The 17,603-nt window shown below is 38.8% G+C and overlaps 1 pseudogene; it reads right to left on the bottom strand.

Annotated features, from left to right (window-relative positions):
* Positions 1 to 16,109, bottom strand: part of LOC149193409 (uncharacterized) — a 54,439-nt pseudogene extending 38,330 nt beyond the window's left edge.
* Between the last annotated feature and the right edge of the window lie 1,494 nt (positions 16,110 to 17,603).

The following is a 17,603-nucleotide window of genomic DNA, read 5'->3' as shown; positions in this document are numbered from 1 at the left end:
GGAGAAGAACAGTGAAAAACTAGGCCAACTGTCAAGTGTGCAGCGCCTGTGGCAAGCGCACAGCGCCATCTTCAAACTCACTTTTTCCTTCCTTCCTGGTGTCAAAATTGAGCTCAGGATATCTCATTGGAAATCTTATCCTATATAGTTTCCAAATATTCCTTTATTTTTCAAAATGGGCTTGATTTGACCCTCCAAAACTTCATTCTCCCAAGACTGGTCAAGTGCACAATGCCTAGCTGAAAAAGAGGGTAGAAACATGATTTTTTGATAGTTTATTGCCCTTTTCACCTGCCAATTTTCCAATCCATGGCTGGAAACATGGTTTTCTTAGATGTATTGGTCCTTTTACATCCATTGGTGTCTTCCATTCCTCCAAAAAGTGTCCCTGACCATGAAACCGATATTTAATTTGCCTAAAAAACACAGAAAACATATCTTTGCCAAAATATGCTAAGAGACTTCAAAATTGGTCAAGGAGTTGATGTTTAGTGTAGCTAGGCTTGGAGTGAAGCCTTTGCAAGTATTTCAACCTTCTCCTTCTCCTTTTGGTGAGTTAGGGCTTCAATTTTTTCCTTTGCCGCTTTGATTTGCCCTGACAATCCTTTCTCTGTTGGCATAGTGTTTTGCCATCTTCTTGTGAATTTCATTTTGCTGGTTAGTTTTTCTAGGAGCTTCTCTAAATTTTGATTGAATTTATCAAGCCAATGCTCCCAGTTTTCATTGATCAAGATGGAAAATTTCTCATTCCATGTGAGCTCATTAGCAAGCTCAGCCTCCTTTTGTTTCTCTAATTCTAGAGCTCTTTTCAGCCCTCTAGTTCTAGGTCTTTTTCTAGGTTCTTTCTCTTCTTCAAGTTCACCATACCTGTCATAGGCCTCATCTAGCAATGCCTTGGATTTCATTTCTTCCCTCTTTGCCTTGATGAGCTTAATCTCCATGACATCATGTTTGGCTTAAAGCTGTTGATTCTCCTGTTCATAATATGATATAATGTATTTTTCTCTCTCTAGGTTGATCTGGAGCTCCCTGATGAGTGCATCTTTTTCTTTGTTGACAATGCTTGTGCTCTCACTGTCATCATGCTCACCTAGGTCAACCAAGTCAAAATCCTTCTCTGTCTCATGGAGTTCCACCTCCTCATGTTGAATCTCTGTCTCTGTAATATTTTCCTTTCCCTTTTGTACCTACTTTGCTGATGACGAAGGCAAGGCCCCTCCCACAATTTGTGGGGTATACACTTGCCTATGGCCTCTATGATAAATGTGTGTCAAAGTGCCCAAATCAGCCCCTTTAGGCTTGCTGACCTCAACCTGTCCAATCTACTCCTGCTCTCTGATTTCATCTCTTTTAGGTGAATGGATATGCTCATGAAATGGTGATGATGGAGGTGATGGTGAGGGCGACTGATCAGATGAGGATGAATGATCTATGGGCTGAGATGGAGGAATGGAGGTCTAAGGGTGAGATGATGAAGGGTAGTTTGATCATTCTGAGTAGATGAATCAGTGAATATGGAGTTGGCTATGAAGGTACTCCATGCAATGTTGATCTCTTTGAGATGATAAAGGACTATGATTTTAATGAGGGAATGATGAAAGAGACTATTCATTTGATGTTCATACTCCATTTTCTGGACAATGTAGGCCATCTTATCAATGCTCTGGAATAGATAGTAGGGTATATTAAGCATTTTTACCCTAGTGAAATGCATTAAAAGCCGGATGTGATAGGAATAAATCCTAGAAAATCTACCTTCACATGAAAAGTATTTCATGATAATTTTCATCATGGGATCATATCTGTCTAGTAGGTGAGAAAAAGGAAAATAGCCCTTTATTTCATTTTGATACCTTGGTTTTATGAAAGGCTCATAATAATGTCTCTCTAACTCACCTTGTTTAAACCATTTCTCCCCAACATCTAGGATTCTGGTGGCAGCTAATATAATGGCAGTGGATAAAGTAAAAGTGACACCTGCTAAAGTGACTTGGTTGTCTTGGAGTTTGGATATGAAGAGTCTAGTCAACATAGGATGGTGTTGGACTGCCTGAACTCACTCACAGAAATAATAACAGCCTAGATTTTTGAAGGATCTCACAGCCATAGGAGATGCCAAGAGTTCCCTGAGATCTATTGGCTCAAATCTAAGTATCCTGCCTCCTTTGTGTGTTTTCTTGACCTCTGTTTCTTCTTCCTCACTATATGGTTTATATTCCTCTTATGCCATAGTGTTTTAATATCAAACCCTAGGGAGGTATAAGGTTGTCGGAATGTGGTTTTTTGGGAATAGGGAATGGGGAAGGGAAATATGAAGGAGATGGGTGAAGGGATGTATGTAATGGAGGAGGATATGGGGTATTAATATGATAGAATTTAGGGATGGGGAAATTGTTTGCAATGTAGGGGGTTTGGGAACCTAGGTAGTTGTAGCACCTAGGACTTAGGGTTTAGGTACAAAGGTTTATAGAGTATTGGGATAAAAGGGTTTAGGGAAAGCGAATGAAGGTGTAAGGGGTGTATGAAAGTGTAGGGGAGTTAAAATTTAGGATTTGAGAGTGCAAGGATAGTTTTTAGGGAGATACTAGGGTTTAGATGTGAAAATAACACCAAGTCTTCAACAAACTTTCAAAACACCATGAGAATGATTTTAGGAGGAAGAAACATGTAGTCTTCAGTGTTTAATTACTTGTGGGAGGTTGAATGCAACTTTAGTGGAGCTGAGGAGGCGATTTTAGTTCTCCTGGACAAACACAGAGTGCCTGTGGAAAGTGCATAGTGCCTCTGGCGAGCGTGCAATTCCTAAAGGGAACACACAGTGCCCGTAGCAAGTGAGCAGCACTGGGTAAGTGTGCAGCGCCTAAAGAGAACACGCAGCACTAGAAGCGAACGTGCAGCGCTTGCTCTGTTTTTCTGATTTTTGCCCAGAATTGTGAAAAATGGTCTCTTGGTGTTTTCTCAAGAAATGAGAGGTAAATAGAGTTGAGTTAGATGCTAGGAAAGCCTTTATACTCAAATTAATTTGATATTTTAGCTTTAAAACCCACTTTCTAATGTTTCATTTCTCCTTTTTTGAAATGCCTGCTAATTTCCCTTTACTCTCTGATTTTCTTTTTGCAGGTTGATGATGCATGGAGTTTTGGCATTATTCACATTTGAATTGGCTTGAATGAAGTTGGCACATAGCTATTTGAGTTGACAGCTTTAGGAATAGTAAATTATTACATAAAATGACATGAATTAGAAAAAAATATTACGTCTGTTTTTTGAAATAAAATTACACTCTGAAATAGAACTGATACTTGGAATAAAAGTTAGAACTTGGGAAAACATAGTCACATGTTTACCAATCCTTTTTAAATGAAAAAAGGATATTATTTTTCTCACTCTCATGCTTTTTTGTTGGCTTTTTGCAATGAAATGGATTATTATTGGACCTTGAAAGAATGAAACCTAGTGACCTAATGGGACCTTGAATGAGCAGACTCCAAGTGGACTTGACTGAAACAAAACATCGTGAAATGAGCCTTTATGGTCAATGTATGCTCAGTAAGACACATGAAGGTTGGCCAGAAAATATTATTTTTTTGAGAGAGAGTAGGGATTTTGACATAGGGCTACCATCAGTGAGTAAATTTTTAAATGAGGCCCTAGGTGGAATGACAAAAATTTCAGAATGGGACCCTAATATGATATAAAAGAGGCCTTTTTTATCACTAATGGTAGTATGCAAATACTGACTCTAATTGACCCGACTGGAGGTTCTAAAACGTCGACTACAATACCTAAATTTGTGGATCTTCCTCTATCTATCAACAATCCCAACCACAAAATCTTAACACAATAATCATTGTCCGGTATGGAAGGGACATTCGTGAGGAAGTTTGGTTTCTTGAATATTTGCACATTAATATAAAATTAATATTAGTTGATCTTGATTTATTGAAAACCTACTGGATAAACACATTATTCCAAAATATAATAGAATTAATCATAAACTCAAAAATAACTCTATATTTATTACTCTTCATGCTCTTCACACTTCATCAAGTCTCAAATATGGACCCCGATGGAGGTTCCAAAACGTTGAATACAATACCTAAATCTATGTATCTTATTCTATCTATCCGTTGGAAACCTTTGATCACTATTGAGAGGGGGGTTGAATCAACTGTGTGACTTCTTAAATTTTTTTACCACTTTAAACTTCTCAATTGAATCACACACCATTAACCAACAACATATCATATAAACCATAACATGAACATAAACCATGTATGATCCAAGTTGATATTGGTGGCCACCAGCCTATTCCACCTAGACCTCCAGTCGGTTTTATTAGTTTCCTTGATTATAGTAACATTTACTATTTTTAGCAGTTTTTCAAGTCCTGAACTTCTAGAGCCATTTTGACCCCCTAAATGGTGTTTTTTAGGTCCACAACATATGTGTGCCCATGTAAATCATGTAGTACTTGGATATACCTTTCTAGTAAGGTATCATATGCGCCAAATGAAGATCATATGACCAAGTTATGATGTGGGGAAGTTGGCTGCCCAACTAACCCCAATGGGGTCCACAAACTTTTGGAGTTCCATCTCTAAGGTTAGGGTTTTGGTTTTTTAGTGTTTCCCTTTGTCATTCAATAATAAAAACGCCCTTGAGCCTCATTGTAATACAATTCAAATACATGTATCCATCACATCTCTTCTCAGAGATAATCTGCCATCACCCGAGCTAGTTTATTTCCATTCTATATGTAAGCATATTTCATTTAGACTTTGATATTAATGAAATGAAGATTTATTTGTACTGCATCTCTGTGTTTATGTTTATATTTGTATTATGTTGCGTTCTTGCATAAGTCCGAATCAGTGGTATCATAGTGATTTTCTCTTTCTCTGTGTTTCTTTGCATGTCCCCAACAAGGTCGAGGTATAAGGAGTTAGGCTCGAACTAGTTGAATGTTTGCAAGACCAACCTCGCAAACTCTGATGACCTCCCATGGTGGAAGAAAAGAAAGGCAAGGGAATAGGAGATCCCTTCAAAATATTTCTCAAAGAAGCCCTCAAGTGAAAAAGGAACGCATTAATGGATAATTTTTCCCAGATCCTTCGACAGATGCCTACAGGCAACACATCGTCATCCAACAACCACTCTTGAGGTGCCATTCCCTTCAAGGTACAAGTCAATTTTGACATTCCCATATTTGAATACTAGATAGATGCATACGTCGTAGATAGATGGTTAAATCTGTTGTAAGGATAATTTTTTATGCACGATTTTTCCAATAGGGAAAAGATTACTTTTGCACTCCCAAAATCACCCCCCATGTAAGAGACTAGTGACAAACCTATTGTGAACAGAGGGATGAGAGAGAACCCTCACTATTTTCCTCTGCACCCACTTGGGATTACTTTCGAGACATAAGCAAGGAACAATATTAACGCATAGGAAGATATGAGGAAAAGTATGTATAGTGGACTACATTGCAGAAACAAAGGGATCAATATGTGCATGATATGACAAATATTTTCAATACCCTATGCACAAAGTTGGATATCAAAGGTTCTGAGAAACATCTGGTGCTCAAGTACCATAGTTTTTTTCACAAATACATTCAAGAGGAAATGGAGTTCTTGGACATCTTCTTGCTTCGTGCAACATACCGATATGCTGCCAGGATTGAGTATAAATTCAAGCCAAAGAAGTGAAACTTTGAATTTGTGAACCCAAAGAATAACAAAGGTGCCCCAAGCCACAGAGAAAAAGGCAGAGTCAGGCCACAACCCACCAGGAAAACTCCTTGAAGTGGTAAGCCAAGAATAATGGGAAGGCGAAGAAAGACATCGGCAAGTGGAGTGAGTTACATAAAACTCCCACTCCAACATGAACAAATGTCACATGAAGTAGGTGTTGGTCGCTGAGCTGAAAGACTCAGAGATTGATGCATGCTCTAACTCTAAGCTGAAACCTAATAAGGGAATTAACAAGGGAGATCAAATCATTGATGTTGAAACCACTATGACTGTAGCCACCACTAAGCTCCAAAAGGCATAACCTAGGGATCTAGGGGGGGGGTGCCTCTTCCACTCATAGATGTGGGTAAAGGGTTTGTCGTTGTAGTTCATCATTGGCAGCAAGAGCCAGAAGAACTTGATATCAGCTGAGGTCATTAAGAGATAGAAGCTTCCAACAACACCACACCCATAGTCGTACTCCATTGGGTGGCTCCACCAAGGGCAAGATCTCCATGTCAGCCAGCAGTGTCACCTGACTTATAGCATCAAGCCCTTTGAAGATGAGGTATTGCTCGATGTTTCCCCTCTAGAATTCTGTGATGTTTTATTAGGTCAGCTATACCTATGAAAGCGTTATGTCATCTATGAATCTAGACCTTGTTCTATAATTATTACTTTGGGTCATAAATTTTACAATATACCAGAGGTAACATCGCATACTGCCCTTTCTTTCATCTCTACTAAAAAATGAAGTAAGATCATTACCCAGACCAGGAATTTTTTATTCACCCTCAGAACAAGAGGAATATTGTGGCCACATCCACAACCTCCGGACAGGGCTTCTCCACACATCAACAACAGATGGACAAGGTCATGGAGGAGTACAGGGACATCTTCACCTCACCCACATGGTTACCCCTACACTGTTAAGTCAATAACTCCATCGATCTGACCATGGGTTCACCGCTACCCAATGGACCAAAATACCGACACTTTATTCTAGAGAAAGATGATATTAAGAGGAAGATTCAGGATTTATTTTAGAAAGGGAACATCAGGCCAATTTCATCACCTTGTGGGAGCCCAATCATGTTGGTATGAAAGAAGGATGGAACTTGGAGGCTCTGTATTGACTATTGGGCGCTGAATTAAATCACTGTTTGGAATAGGTATCCAATCCCATGGATTGATGACCTTCTGGACTAGCTCAAGGGGGGGTAATATTTCAGCAAGATTGACTTGAATTCCAGTTATCACTAAGTACTGATTGAACCATCCGATGTGTGGAATACTACCTTCAAATCCAAGGTGGGCATTTTCAAATGATTGGTCATGCCTTTCGGGTTGATGAATGCCCCCACAACCTTCATGTGGTTGATAGACAACATCTTGCAGCCCTTCACCAACTTGTTTGTGGTAGTGTACCTGGACGACATCTTGATCTTCAACCAAAGTTGGAAAGAGAACATACACCATATCTAATAGGTCCTCCAAACCCTGTGACAACAAAAATTGTGTGCTAATTTGGAGAAATTCACTTTCGATATGACCCAGGTTTAATATATAGGGTACATCATTGATGAGTGGGTTGTGCATGTGGACCCATCCAAGATACAAGTTATTCAGGATTTTCCATCCCCAACCACTCTAACAGAGCTTCACATCTTTCTAGGTCTTGCCAATTTCTATCGTAGGTTCATGTTGGGATTCTCATATCACTTGGTCTTTGAGTCAAGTCACCAAGGGTGGAGTGAAAGAAAAGTTCTTTTGGATAGAATTTGTTTTCCGATTTGAAGCATCGCCTTTTCTCTACACCAATGATCACATTACCAGACCTGCAACAACCATTTGAAATTGAGACAATTGCCTCTAACTATGTTGTTGGTGCAGTTCTTACCTAGCAGGGGCATTTGGTAGCATATCACAGTGAGACACCTTCAGATATCATCCAAAAGCATCCCACCTATGACAAGGAGATATATTCCATTGTGCAGGCATGCTGATAGTGGAAGAATTACATTGTAGGGAAGGAAACGTCATCCAAAGAGATCACCGACCCTTACAGTTCATACAAACACAAGGAAAGTTGCAAAATGATTGCCATCATAATGGTCCACATATCTACAGAAGTTCCATTTGAACATTAAATAACAGAAGGGCAACACCAGTAATGTTGCAGATTGCCTCAACTGACCACTGTGCTCGACTCTTGTGGACACAAGACTTTAGGATGGCTACATCTTTACAACAGTGATCTAGAATTTGGTACTACATACCAAATGCTCCTGGAAGATAAAAAAGTCCCATATTTTCACCTCTAAGACACATTATTATGCCACCTGGGACACCTTTTTTTCCCTTCAAGCGAGCATGCCAAGATGATTTGGGATGCGCACTATAGTCGGGTCGCTGGACATTTTGGGGTAGAAAATACAGTGGCAATGCAGAAAAAGTATTTTTAATGGCCAAACCTTGGACAGGATGTTGGGAAGTACATCAGATCCTTCACTCATTGTGCCATTTTCAAACCTACAATAAAGAAGAAAGGCATGTATACTCCTTTGCTAATTCCTAGCTAGGCCTAGGAATCCATCTCCATGGATTACATGTCAGTCCTTCCTTCTACCAAGCATGGCAATGACTGTGTTCATTGACAAATTCTCTAAGATGGTCATTATGGCGACCTGCAAGAAGAGTATCACAGCAGAATCCAATACCAAAATGTTCTTTGAATGAATATCGGTACACTTTGGTATCCCATAGTCTATTATCTCAGATCAGGATAGTCGATTCCTAAGTGCATTCTGGTCAAGCTTCTAGTCGTTGTTGGATACGAAGCTCACTAAGTCCACAACCTTCCACCAACAAACTTACGGCCACATATAGGTCATCAATAGGATGATCATGCACATCTTGCACATGTACAACTCGAAGCACCCATGCACATGGTATGAGAGCCTTCCTTATCTCGAACACAGCTACAATAGGGCTCTCCACAGCTTAAATTGCCATGACCCCTTCCATGTGGGATTGGGATTCCAGCCACTATGTCTCATCGATGTTGCCATACCATTTGCAGTTACTTAGGTAGATTTAGCTCATGTTTAGTCCAAATATGACCAGGTTAATAACTTCATTGAGTGCATATAGCACATCCTCCAATAGGTCCATTACATATTGGATAGATAAAATGTTAAGTACAAAAATTGTCATGATCAACATTGGGTGCCACACAAGTACTGGGTGGGCGATAAGGTTTTTTTACATTTGTATAAGGAGTGCCTTGCTGGGGCCCACCACAAGATTCACCTGCTCTGATATGGGCCTTAAACCATCACTAAAGATGTAGGGGAAAATGATTTCAAGCTCAACGTTCCACCGTTCCTTGGCCTGCACTGAGTATTCAATGTGGATTGGCTACGACCATACTTTCCCCCATTGTTGGACACATTTGACAATGCTGAGTAGCTTACACCAACAGAGCTCAACCCAAGTTGTATCGAACATGCCACAACAGATAGGATCATGGAAACAAATATCAAGAACACTCACCAACAAAGGATCAATCTATATTGAGTTGTCAAAACATGCCAACTCCTTCACGAGGGAAAGTGGCTCACTAGGGACCAAGGTCAATAAAAATTTCCTCACCTCATGAATACTCTGCATGCAATGGGAAACATTTCTTCTTGAGGGGGGAGGAATGATCCAGGTGGATATTGGTGGCCACCTTCCTATTCCACCTAGACCTTCAGTCAGTTTTATTAGTTTCCTTGATTATAGCAGCATTTACTATTTTTAGCAGTTTTTCAGATCTTGAACTTTTAGAGCCATTTTGACCCCTAAACGACATTTTTTTGAGGCCCGCAATATACCCATGGTCATAGGCATGGTATATCGAAAATCTTGTAGTACTTAAATATACCTTTCTAATCAGGTATTGTATGCGCCAAATATATATCATATGACAAAGTTACGACCCCAAAAAGTTAGCTGCCTAACTAACCTCAACGAGGCCCACAAACTCTTGGCGTTCCATCTCTTAGGGTTAGGGTTTTGGTTGTTTAGGATTTACCTTTGTTGTTCAATAATAAAATGGCCCTCAAACCTCATTGTAACATAGTTTAGAGGCATGTAGTCATCACATCTCTTCCAATGAGATAAGCTACTATCACTCGAGCTAGTATATTTCCATTTTGTATGCAAACATATTTTAGTTCTTTGATATTAATGAAATGAATATTTATTTCTGCTACATCTTTGTGTTTATGTTTATATTTGTATTATATTGTGTTCATGCATAGGTATGGATCAATGTAAGCAGCTAAATCAAAATAAACATGAGAGAAACAATAAACAACACATGAAAAACACATCCACACAAGAGACACAAGATATATGGTGGAAAACCCTTCACTGGGGAAAAAACCACCCTTGCTTCTATTGCACTTCTCTGGATCTTCTATTAAGCAAAATATGTATTTTACATAGATTTTTTTACTCCCATCAACTAAGACTCGAACTCATATACAATAGGCCAACACCAATCAGCCAAGAGACTCAATTTTACTAATCATCTTAGGAAAACTTTATTCTCACATGGATCTACGGACTACCAATTGTTGAAATCCACCATGATCAATGATCCTCACCCAACTCTGATTGAACTATCCAACTACCATTTGATGGAGAAATTGTTCCTTTCACTAAAACTTCGTAATCACTGCTCCACACCATGAAGTCCTTTATTCTCTACTCTATGCATACCTCATTTCATCTATTTTAGTAGTGGATCCTAAGACTTTCTACTCAACTCGATTCAACTCTGCAATACAATCTCCAACAATAAGACGCCATCAACAAATCATGGAAAATTACCACAATCATATGCTCTCCACTCAAGAAAAAGAGTCGCCATAATGTACTCATCAAATCTGAATAGCATAATCACTAGAAACTAAAACAAACTCACACTTATCCATCCATTAAACCCTCACTCCAAACTGTAATTTATGCTTAATATAATTAGCAAAACACAACATAATTCCTATGTTCCAAATTCACTAGCATCACCTACAAAACAATAGTGAGAGTCACAAATATGGACTTATAGCAATCTCTCCAACTCTACCAACACACTCTGCTACAACTCTATGCATCTCTTATCTACAATCTAAAACTCGGAATCAATACTATGCTTCAGTAAATAGATTTTCTCATTTTGTTCCCATTAGAACTCATACACTAAAGCAATCATGCTCACCAATAGGTATTAATCATACTCACTCTATGCAACCTTCTCTCACTCACAATATCACTCCATCAACCATCAACCAACCCCAAAATGAAGAATATAAAACATGTGGGGAAAATTGCACTTTTGGACTGGGATCAAAGGTGTACAAATTTGACAAAATCAAACCACTATCACCGCTACTTGTGCACTAAAGGTGTTCACATCATTGGAGGACTTTTTCAAACCTTTCCCAACATTTACCAATTAATTTGGAAGCCTTTAGTAATTTCCAAGTCAAATTACACTTGATATGCGCAAGGAATATGGAGGATTTTTCATGAAAAACCTCAACCACATGGAAAAATCTAGCTGATCCTGGTTGCAACCATATGCACAGGCTTGTCTCCATGCATTTGGATCCTTTCAACCACATGCACAAGCCTGTGTGAGTGTATTTGGGGAAAAACATATGGAAAATCATGAAAACTCATCCCAAAACCTATGCCACTTGTTCGATCACCTTCATTAGATATGAACATGCCTCCAAACCACTATTAAGCTCAATAACACATCTCTAAGTGGATCAAAAACATCTCCCAAGTTCCAGTGCCAAGTTGACCTAAAATGCCAACAAAAAAGGGTTGGCATGAGCGCCAACAAGTCCTCTACTCTCCTCTAACATGTACACAAGCTTCAACACCATTAAACGAACCTGTAACACCTCTGCAACACTGTAGCACCTCAGTAGAATCATCATGAGGCCAACAACTCACCTCCAATTCTTGCACTAGGTCATGAACATCGAGCACAAGAGAAAGCATCAAGCCATCATACCACATCACTTCCATCATAGGTTGACATAATAAGGTTGACATCAATGCCAATACAATCAGCTCAATGTCAACTCAATCAGCTGCAACCATGCTATAAGAATGACATCCAAACATCAGCTAGATTACATAGGGTTGACATCAATGCCAACATGAGCTATCTTCCATCATGAACCAATGCCAACATCAGCTAGCTAGAACCATGCACACCATAATGCCAACAATCTCCCCCTTTCGCATTGATGGAAACCATATGAACCCTAGACCATCATCCCCTATCACTCCTCCTTTGGTATCAATGGGAAAGGATCAACTCCATGTGATAAGATAACAAGAACTGAAACACAAACACTAGAGAAACTAATCTCTACATGGCTGAAAAATAATGCACATCAAAAATCATCCATCAACACAAATAACTAATCATCATTCAGAGCAACATACCCAACAAACAACCTATAGGAGTATGCAACAATATGCACATGAGGAAACACACAAGAATCTATGAACATCATCATAATAACAACTATGGGTGACATCAAGTATATGCAACAATATGCACATGAGGCACCAACCAACACTCTAGGTCCATATAGAAACCACATAGCGACAAATTCAATGGCCATAATCAACCTCTTTGCTCATATAATGAGGTCAAGAACCCCAATAGTCAAAGTATAACATGAGGCACATCATGAACACCTCCAAGTGGACCATAATGCCAACAACGGATGGTTGAAGTAAACAAGAGAAAATAATATGCTCCCCTGAACACATTCCATCTCCAAAATCAACTCCAACCTACAATGAATTCCTTCCACTGCAAATGATGCTTCTTTTCCACAAATAGAAGCATCATATGGACATAGACCCCACATGACCATGACTTAATGAAATACACATGATAAATACATGGTTGTAGCAATGACATAATACCTCATACATAAATCATATGACCATAACATGATGTCATGACTCATGACTAAATGACCCAATGATAAGTACAATACAAATACATGGTTTCATGAGCAGTTTGCATGAATATATCAATAAATGCATGGTTTCTATTGTTGGTGTTAATATATGAGTTATATATCCAATCCTTACCACATTTAATTGTCAATCCAAGGTCATTAATTATTTCAAGGTATCGTGCAAATTCTATGCAGGCCACAGGTTCCCTACCCAAGATTGAGCATTCACAAAATATAAGGCCCAACAAATGCTTAACTCGAATAACAACAAAGTAAAGGATAGTAACAAAAATCTAGAGTAACAACAAAGAAAAGAACATTAATGACAACCTAAAGTAACAACAATTCGAAATTATAACAAGATTATAAAATAGTAAAGCAAAAGCAACAAAACATTAATAGCATAATCAACACATACCAATTCACACGACTAACTCTAACAATGCCTGATCAAGAGAGTGGACTTAACTCTACGATCAGGGTTGTGGCAAAGAGTAAAGATCATACAAGACTACAGAATAATGGAATTTGCTAATAAAAAAGGAATTACAATTGAATTTTGTTGTTACACATCTCCCATCAAAAAGTCTATCATTCTGTTGTGCTGAGCCTTACTTATACAATTCATCATTCATGAATAGGATTTAACAAACTCTGACCTGGTGGAAATCGTGCATGTCCAAAAATATACAATAATTGTTCAGGAAGAAACAAAAAGTAAAGATATCAATCAAGTTCGATCATCAGCTTTTCGGCAATTGAACAATTTTAACAATCATACCATTGAATAGCGTTGCTCGCTCGTTAACAACATCACACTGACCCGTATCTCGCTGAGCATCATTCGTTGTGATTCTGTAGGAAAACTTAGTCAACATGCCATCTAAATAACTTTCCCCTATGAATACGCATCATTAATCAACATTTCAAGAATACATGACCATATAATATACCTTCATTGTTTTGAGACATAAATCAACCTCGTAAAAGCTATGAAATGGGTAAAAATGGATAGGTAAGGGTGAGTGAAAATGGGCAATTTTATCGACCAACATCTCCCCCCAACTCACTTGTTTACATGTCCTCATGAAAACCGTTTCCTGCATAGATCAGGATTATATCCGTTGTGACTGACATGAAGCTGAGTGAGATCGTATTGTTTTTCCATATCAATCCCAGGGAGCTTAAACCCATCTAAGTGAACGATATCCTTCCACCATTATTCATCCACAGCATAATTTGGTCCATACTTATTAGAAGGCATCCAGATAATAGGAAATTGGAACCTTAACCCCAACCAACGAACTCCACAATGTTGTATACAAGAAATGTAGCGTGGAATTCTCCCTAATGCTCTGACAAAGTTAGGTGACCCAAAGGGTTATTTTACCCGTACTATTGATGATGAAAGATTCCAATGCTTTTGAAAAGCGTCCTTAGCGTATTCTTGAAAAGTGCAGATCTGCCTTGTGCACATGTCAACACACCATCGTTGTGTCCTGAGCATCCGGTCTTTTCATCCCTCTAGTTTAAGAAACCGATGATGTTTAGTAAAAATATCCCCAGATTGGAAATGCTCCATTCTGACCATCATAGGGACAATTTTCCTAGTTTTCTTTAAATGTATTGAGGGCCTTTTTCCATTTGACTTTATTAATCACAAAAGATGTAAAATCTCTCAATTGAATATCTCCTGCAAATGGTATTGGATTGAATGACTGATTTGTTCCCTGGATATAATCATGGAAGTACAATTCACATAGCAAACGCTAGTTAATATGATTGTGAATTCTCAAAATCCTCAACAACTGTATGGGATCTTCTATGTTGTGACTTATCCCTTGGTGAGTACTTTCCAAATAGAAAAATAAATATTTTTCAAGAAGGAAAAGGGCATAATAGTTAATAGGGGGCCTACATGCCATTATGTGTTGTGTTAAGGTGAACATCTTGTCCTTATCAGTTTTCGGTAACTGGACTTCTCCCTGCAACTATTTGACCTCTTTCTGCAGCTTTTCCTATTTCCATTTAGCCTTTTCAATTTGAGTAGTATAATCGGCAACCACCCTTGCTGAATTCTCTCGAATCTCCTTTATTTCCTTTTAATGGGCCTTCGTGGGAATTGATCCACGATGGAAACTGAAAGTGGTGGCCTTCCAATTCTGGCATATCTTCTTCCAAAAGAAGCTCCCTAACTTCTTCAAGATGGAGGATCATCTCGATTTGTGTAGATGTTGAGGTCATCTCCTTATCCTTTGTCTAAACTTCCACCAAAACTGCCCTGTCGGGTCTAGGGGTTGCGGGTTCTCGGTCATGATTAATTTTTCGCCTTTTCCTTTCTCGTTTTTGTAATTGCATCACCCATTTCCTTAGTTTAGTAATTTCCATATTTAATTGAATGTTTTATTTGAACAACATTCGATACCAGCTCTGAATAGGGGCTTTCATTTTTACGAGTTCCTTGGCAAATTCCTGTTTCACAACAAATTCCTCCATCTATCTCAAGGCTGGCATTCGTCCTTGTGGAGTAGCATCAACAAAATCATCAAACGATTCCTATTTTACCATGAATTCCTCCATTTTTTTGGATGTCGGTACTCACAGAGCAACATCGACACATCCTTCTACAGACTCTGGTGTTTCCAAATTTCCTTCTATTTTCTCATAAGCTGGTAATGGTTCTTGTGGAGCACTACTGACAATACTTTCTTTCTCAAATCATTCTGAGGCTGATACCAGTTCTTGTGGAGTAGCATCAGTAGTAATTTCCTCCTCCACTTGTTTTGAATTTGACATTATTTCTTGTGAAGCATGTCAACCACAACCTCTTCTCCTATTTGCTCAGGAATTGATACTGGTCCTTGTGGACCAGTATACAAGGACCAGTATCAATGGCCACCTCTCCTTCCATCTTCTCTGAGGCTGATACTAGTTCTTTTGGATCAGTAGCAATGGAAAATTCCTCTTCCATCTCATTAGGAGTTGATATTGGTTTTTTTGGAGCAATATCAATGGTGACCTCCTCTTCCATCTGATCAGTAGTTGATACTGGTTCTTGTGGAGAAGTATCAATGGAAAATTCCTCTTCCATCTGATCAGGAGTTGATACTGGTTCTTGTTGAGCAGTATCAATGGCGACCTCCTCTTCCATCTGATCAGGAGTTGATACTAGTTCTTGTGGAGAAGTATCAATGGAAACTTCTTCCATTTGTTCCAAAGTTGATACTGGTCCTCGTAGAGCAGTATTAGCAATAACCCTTTCTTCCATTTGTTTAGAGGCTGACACTGGTTCATGTGGGGCATTATCAATCGCAAATCCTTCCTCCATTGTCTCTGGCATTGATATTGGTACTTATGGAACAACATCAACAACAATTTCTTCTTCCCTTTGTTTAAGGGTTGACATTAGTTCTTGTGGGGCAGTGTCAGCCACGACTTCTTTCTCCAATTGTTCTAGCGTCGATACTGGTCCTTTTGGAACAACATCGATAACAACCCCTTCTTCCACTTGTTATCACATTGATACAGGTTCCTGTGATTCAGTGTTAATAACATCTCCCTCTCCTTCTACAATCACTACTAAAAATTTCAATTTTCGAGCAAATATTCTTTCTATCACCACGCTGGTATGAGAACGAAATTTCCTTTCTCCTCTAAGCAGGGAGGCCATAAGTGGAGAATGAGGAGTAACAACTTCAGTTTCCATGCTACTAACATCCTCTATTTCAATTTCCTCACTTCCTCCATTATCCCCTAGATCATCATGTTGGTCCACCATTTATTCATCTCCTTTTTCCTCTACTTCCTTTAGAATTTGCTCCATTACTTCCTCTTAGCGCAATTCTTCTTACAGCCTTATAGGCATTATGGTTGCAACTTCTTCTTATGATCACTCAACCAATTTCTGCCAAGTCATAGGAGTCTGTAACAAGGTTTGAATTACCAATAACCTGACGAGCCCATGATTTGTAAGGTTGACCAATGCCTAATGTGAGCGGCACACATACCAAGCCATCAATTGCAGGTTATTCAAAAGGAAGAACATAACATTTATGGAATGTACCTGATGAAATCGGAGACAGACTAAGAGTTTCAAGTGATATTTAAAGAGGGTAGAGAACTAGCCTTCACAGGTGATATACCTCATTAAGAAGTATGCAACCTCTACCTAAGGTTGTGGTAGCAATTTCTAGTCATAACCCTTCCCTTTCTGTATCACATTCTTCCCTGCCTATAGGAATAACTCTCGAAATTTTGGTATGGGCGCTCTTCTAGTAAACCATTTCTGTCCATCTTACAACAATCCACTAATAGTTGAAATAACCTCCTCGGTTACCTAAATTTCCAGTCCACGGACTCTGGAGCGATTCCCTTCCAGATTCAACGCAAACTCAATTGTCACCCATTCATCAAACCCTTGTAACCTTTTGAAGTAAATCTTCCACCCTGCATTCTGGAAGGTCTTCCATACTTCTAGTTGATGCCTAACCTTCTCTATGCTTTTCGGTTCATGTCTAATGGCTTGGCCACCCATTTTCCCGCTAGTTACTCTGTAGCAGTAAGTTGTTAAAGGGATAGTTAGCCGATAAAATTTGCAATAGTAGGAGTGTTATAAAAAAAATTGATCATCTAGCCATAATTTACTAGATGGATCGAAGTACACCATGTAAGGCCAATTTTACCATAGTAAATTTTCTTTCACCGTGAGAAATTACTTTATAAACCACATTTGTTAAGTCATTTATTATTAAGCCGATGAAGAATAATTAAATAAATCACTATTTATTTAATTATCTTCTAGGAATAATTAATTAACCCATTG

Source organism: Pinus tabuliformis, chromosome 2_2 (assembly GCF_031772625.1).
Source record: "Pinus tabuliformis cultivar Carrire ecotype Pingquan chromosome 2_2, CPIR1, whole genome shotgun sequence".
Classification (NCBI taxonomy): Eukaryota; Viridiplantae; Streptophyta; class Pinopsida; order Pinales; family Pinaceae; genus Pinus; species Pinus tabuliformis.
The sequence above is the reverse complement of the archived record's forward strand: the minus strand, read 5'-3'. Positions and strand labels throughout refer to the sequence as shown.